The following is a 6,000-nucleotide window of genomic DNA, read 5'->3' as shown; positions in this document are numbered from 1 at the left end:
AAGCCATAGTGTAAATGTTTATAAAACCTCACCCAAATGCACGCATTAGATCATAATATTGGCATATCTGGGCTTGCATGCCTGCTGCTCTGCTTATCTATCCCATTTTCACTAGCTTGTAGAGGTGACAGCTCGGAGCCATGAACAAATACAGAGATATCTTTTATCTACAGCAGATCTAATGCTGCAACTGCAAGAATAACACAAAAGGGGCATTTTCTGATGAGTAAGGGGATTTCATGTTTTCTCTTTATCATGAGGAATGGAATTTACTTCATGCAGCATATCACATTCATCATCTTTGCTACATTTGTGTTATTCTTGGTGCCTTGAGTGCTAATGAACTGTTCATTATATACCTTGAAATCAATGGCAGCAGAGTGTAAATTGATGTATGACGATCAACACCAGCTGAGGAGCTAGCCCAGTATGTTAAACAGACACTTATCTTCCTTAGATAAAATTGTCCTCAGCTGTATTTGCCAGTGAGATCGAACAGCATATTTACCCCATATGTGCATTCCATCCCATCTACCCACCACTGTTGGACTTAGCCCACAGACTTCCATGGAGTTACACTTATTTTACACCACGTCTAAATTTGACCCGTGATCAATCACTATGCTGCTTTCATGAAAACAAACTGTTTCTTACTCTTTTTGTTATAAAGAGATGACAAAATATTAAATCATTTACTGTAGGAAAATGACTGATGCCCTAAAGGCATGCAAAACAAACAACATCCGATGTGCTTCATAATACATGCTGCAATGCTACTCTACATATTGGAACATATCCTGACTCCACAAGACAGTAACAGAAAGGAATTTCTGTCAGTGTATCATGTACCATAGCTCAGCTATGTGGGGGGGGGAAGGAGAGAGGAATATAGATATGAAAAGACATATTCCAGTAGACTTTGCACTGACCTCACACTGGAGGGTTACATGTTTCCCTGCACCTTCTGAAAAGTTCACCATTTATTGGGCTGTTTGTGCTATCAACATAGCTACTTTAAATATTTGAGCACTTGAACCTGCTGGGTCTTATCTGACATTTTGCTTTGACTTCAAATTATGGGTTACTTGCTAATACTGAAACTCAGCAGTGTTGGTCCTGGCAAACTCCCTTCTTTTGAATGTTCTTACAAATTGCTCTGCTTCGGTTTTGAATTCAGAGCATCAACTGATCACCAGCTGCAGCCAGGAAGACACTTTCTTCCCTAGAAGAACACAATCAGTACATCATGGGGAAATACATCATTTCCCGAATGGTCCCTGTGGAATACAGGACTGGATGGGTCATTTGGCTTGTTCTCTTATGACAATGTCTGTTCCCAAAATCTAAAACCTTTAAAACAAACCACTGTGCACCTAACTCGGGGTGCAAATCAATGCATGCAGTCTTTCATATTTCCAAGAGACAATGCTTAGAAGCAAAGAAACTGGCACACTCAGAAATGAGAACACAAAACTGAGCTTGTGTGTGCAGCTGGAGAAACCTGTTCAGGCATGTAACGGTATTCACCTAGTCACCTAACTTGGCATGCAAACTTAATTGGATGTCTTGGTGATTTATTTAAAAGCTCTCTTTGCAATGATTTAGTCTCCAGTTCCAATGGAGCAATTTGGAGGGAAGTGCCCCCACACTCCTTCACTCAGCAGGGCACTAGCCAGACGGCATGAGCTTTGAATGTTATGGATAGAGGGAAAGCTGAGGAAAGAGAAGAAAGGGCTGTCACCTCATTGCTGTCTGAGGCCTTTCTACCTCCTTTTCCTTCTCTGCCTGCTCCCCTTCATAGCAGGCCTTGTGGTTCCTCTATTGGTTGCAGCTGTGGGTACCTCCCTCCATGATTGGCAGCTCTGGCAGCTGTGTGGGGTTGGGAACAAGCTGCTTGCTTGTAGACAGGAGAGGGTCTTCTCCCCCCTGCGTCTGTGCTCAGTATGGGGTTTTGTAGACCTCACTGCAGTCTTGTTACCACAGTATCTGTCAGGATCTCCCAATCTTCAATGGGTTTATATTTACAACACACCTGTGAGGTAGGGAAATGCTATTATACCCATTTTAAAGATAGCCTCTCTCTGACTCAGGTCTCTAAATGACTGGCAAAAGGTCATACAGAAAGTCTGGGGTGAAAGAAGAAACTGAACCCTGGTCTACCTAGTCCAAGACTGGTACCCTAACCACTAGAACATCTTTTCTCTCAGCAATTATTGAATCAACACAACCTGTTTTCTAGGGGCAAACAATTATGCCCCATGAGAATTCCTGTCCACAAAGTAGTCACCTTCTGGGATACTAGAAAAAAGAGAACCCTAAGGGTCTGAGTAAGAATCAAGCACTCCTGTGTTCCATTTCCAGCTCCAACATAGTCTTGGGTAAGTCACTTAAGCATATTTTTTCTGGTGCTGTAGCCAAATCTCCTTTATAGGGATGAGGTAAGAGCTAAAACCAGAAATTCTAGAGCATGCTTGTGCTCAGAGTTTTGTGGGATGTTATTTCACCTTGAGCCATTGGAATGCCACACACTTCTCAAAGTTCTTAGCCACTTGGCAGAAGGCCAGTGTTTTTCAGTGTATCAAACCCTGGCACTCCTACTGTCAGTCACTGTAGGATCAGCCAATTTGTGATGAGCTCTAATTGAAATATACAGACTGCTTCCTAAGCTTCTCTTTCCCCCAGACCTTTTAAAGGAAGTAGCTAATATTGTGACTCATAGAATCATAAGACTGGAAGGGACTTGAGAGGCCATCTAGTCTATTCCCCTGCACTCATAGCAGGACTAAGTATTATCTAGACTCCAGGATTTTAGCTTTTGGCCAAACCTTTGCTTACAGATCTCAAAGAGAGTTAGATAACCTTGAAAGATCTGACATCCTGTCCTCTTTTGTAGCTAGGACTCTGCCCCAGAGCATTTGGATCATTGTGTTCTTCCCTTAGACACTCAGCATTCATTCTTTGGGGTTTATTTTGTTTATGGCTTTCTAATGACACACCCCTTTATTTCTGCATAGGAGTTTGGCCAATGGCTATAGAGATCATGATTAGTGAAAGAAGGCTGAAGTGGTTTGGCCTTGTGTAGATGTCAAAAAACTGTATTCCTAAACAAACCTTTGACTGGATGGCACTTAGTGGAAGGCAGACAACAGGAGGACAACAGACAATGTATATGAAAACCATTAAGAAAAATGTTACTGTCCTGAAAATGGACTATAATAGAGCAAGACATGTGGCATTAGACAGAGGGAGGAGAAAATGCTGGGTTGCATGATGTATCATGAGGCAGGAGAGCAACTAATATAAATAATTAGGGGTTATTTTGTACTAAGTATCTCAACCTCTTTGGATGGCTTGGGCTTGTTTTCGTTTTCATGCTGAAAAGGTTGCCAAGTTAGCTGTTGCTCTTCTTTGGAAGAGTGTGACAAGTAGCACCCTTGCAGGGCTTTCCTGTGCTCTCACCACACTTATACAACAATATAACTCCCCTGCCTCCAGTAGACTTACTCCTGACTTAGTGGTAGGACTGAGAACAGAAGGGGACAATCAACACTGCAGTATCTATTGCTTAAGAGAGTGCGCTCAAATAATGGCTGGGTGATGGGGTGTCTATCCTACTCCAGACCTGAGTAAGTATAAAGGGACAATTAATGCTGAGACAGGCTGCACCTGGAGCAGAATTAGGGCAGATAAGGTCTGATGAAAGATGAAGGCCAGCTGGGTAGGAACAGGCTGAGCTGGTATAAAACCAGGAAGTGGTGCACAAGGAGGGGGGCTGCAGAAAGGAACTCTGTAGTTACTCCCTTGACAGGAGGAGACTTGGTAAGAGAGAAGGAAGTGCTCTATAGAGACAGTAAGTCCTGGGATCCTACTTTGGACTGTAAGACTTGAACTTGAGAGAGGGTGAAGTAGCCACAGGGAGCAGAGGAGGCTTCAATAGTAACCCAGGGATGGGCCAAAACACAGTGAAAGGAAGGTAGGAAGAAGCCTAGGAGACCAGCAATAGAGTCTGGGATAACAAAGACTATGGTTGCTAGTTATAGGGCGGCTGGTCTGGAACCTAGAGTAGCAGGCAGGCCTAGGTTCTCCTACTAGCCCGGGGGAAGTGGCACAGGATTGCAGGAGACACCAGCTGGATAGTTGATCTGGAGCAGGGGGACCAGGTTTCCTGTTTTTAAAGGGACATTCCTGTATTTAAGTCTTCCTGCAGGTATCCTGACATTTTCTTAAAAATGTACAAATTGTCCATATTTTCTGTGTCCCCCTAATCAATACTGGTGGGTCCTGCTGCTGGCCAGATCCCTGCTCAGCAGTTGACCACTCATGAGTGGTGGGTGGGTCCAGTGGCTGATGATGGTGGTAGGTCAGAGTTGCAGTGCACAAAGCCAGTCTCTGCTGGTACATCAGCACAGCTCCTGTTGCGTGGTGGCTCTCGGCCAGGAGGGCCTTGTCCTGTTTCCAGCCAGCACTGGCTGTGCACTGTGAGCTGTGGTGGCTGACAGGTGCAGGCAGGGGCTGGTTACATGTCTCTTCTGTTGACCCTTTACATGTTTCCTCTCTCTGCTTGGCCCCTTTACCTGCCTCTCCCAGCCCTGCTGCTCCTCCACATCCTCCCTGTTGGGGTGCATCCTGTTCCAGCGCTGTGCAGAGAACCAACACTTGGTCAGAGCACTCAGCTCACCAACAGCTTGGTCGGCAGGCTCCTTTCTTCCCTCACTGCATCTGGCTGGGCCAGTGCCCCAGGAAAACCCGAGACCCTTCGGCCCAGGATGCTGGCCAAGAGGAGCCAAGCCCTGTGTGTGCTAAAGCCCTGCACAGCCCTGGCGGGGGTAGCCTCTCCGCCCCTCAGCTAAGCTCTGGAGTGGTGGTGGTGGTGGGGGAAGTGATTTTTCAGCCAGTTCATGCCCTGACTCTGCAGACTTCCTCTTCACCTGCCCCCCTCTCCCACCCTGGGTCCTGTCCCCAGGGATTGTGGGGCTGCTCCATCCACTGGGCACCCTTTCCTGCTAAGCCCCCTCTCTGGCTGGGTTTGCTGAAACCCCTGCAGTAAGGTTCACGGTCCCTGGTGCACAATGCATCTGTGGGGCTTAACCCTTTCCTGCCTGTGCTGTAGCCGGGGGACAAGAGGCGGGTGGGTTATGTCAGTGGCCAGCAGTAGCCTAGAAGTGTTAGCTGCCTTTGACATTGTGAGCAGGAAGGGACAGGAGCTGCTTCCAGAAACGGAGGAAAATAGGTGTGGAAAAGATGAGCTCTGCAAAGACTTGGGCCAGGTCATCCCTTCCCCAGCATCTCCTGCCTTGTGGCTGGAAGCAGCTCCTATCCCTTCCTTCCTGCACAGCGCTGAAAGACTGCTGCTGGCCACATTCTGGTGTGAACCCTCACATAAATTGGGGTGGGGGAGCGAGGGGAATGTGCCCATGTGCCCCCTCCACCACCTGTTGCCTTGGGAAGATGTGGTGCCAGGGACCAGGAGAGGAGGGTCTGTCCTGGGGTCCAGCCAGACACGGAGGGTGGAGAGCACCAGGCAGGGAGGGTTGGTCAGTTGGTCACCGCCCTGTTGAGAGAGGCATGCGTGTGTGTGTGTTGTCTCTGTCATCTCTCCTTGTTGTGTAGGTGTGTGTGTCACCTCTCCCTGTGTGAACCTTAAAGATAAGATGGTAAATAAAAAGACTCTAGCTACACAATTTCTTTTTCACAGGGGGTTCAGTCAACTTGATGTTAGTTTGAACGTTGGTACTACATAGTTCTGATTGATTGCTGTTAAACTGGCTTGAATACCAGTAATTTTGTCAGGTGTTCCATCTTCAGCATAGGGAAATATGGTCACCTTGTCTGGAGGGACATTGATGCCGTGGAAGGAGGCGGGGGACTATAGTGACATTGTGGAAGGGCCAAGTCATGAAGAGAGAGAGAGGGAGGATTCACAGCATGAGTACTGCACCAGGTGTGAGCTGATCCCCAGATGTAGCCATAAAGAGGTGCTCCCACTGCTGAGTGAACCCC

This window comes from Gopherus evgoodei, chromosome 11 (assembly GCF_007399415.2).
Source record: "Gopherus evgoodei ecotype Sinaloan lineage chromosome 11, rGopEvg1_v1.p, whole genome shotgun sequence".
NCBI lineage: Eukaryota > Metazoa > Chordata > Testudines > Testudinidae > Gopherus > Gopherus evgoodei.
Note: the sequence above shows the minus strand (reverse complement) of the source record.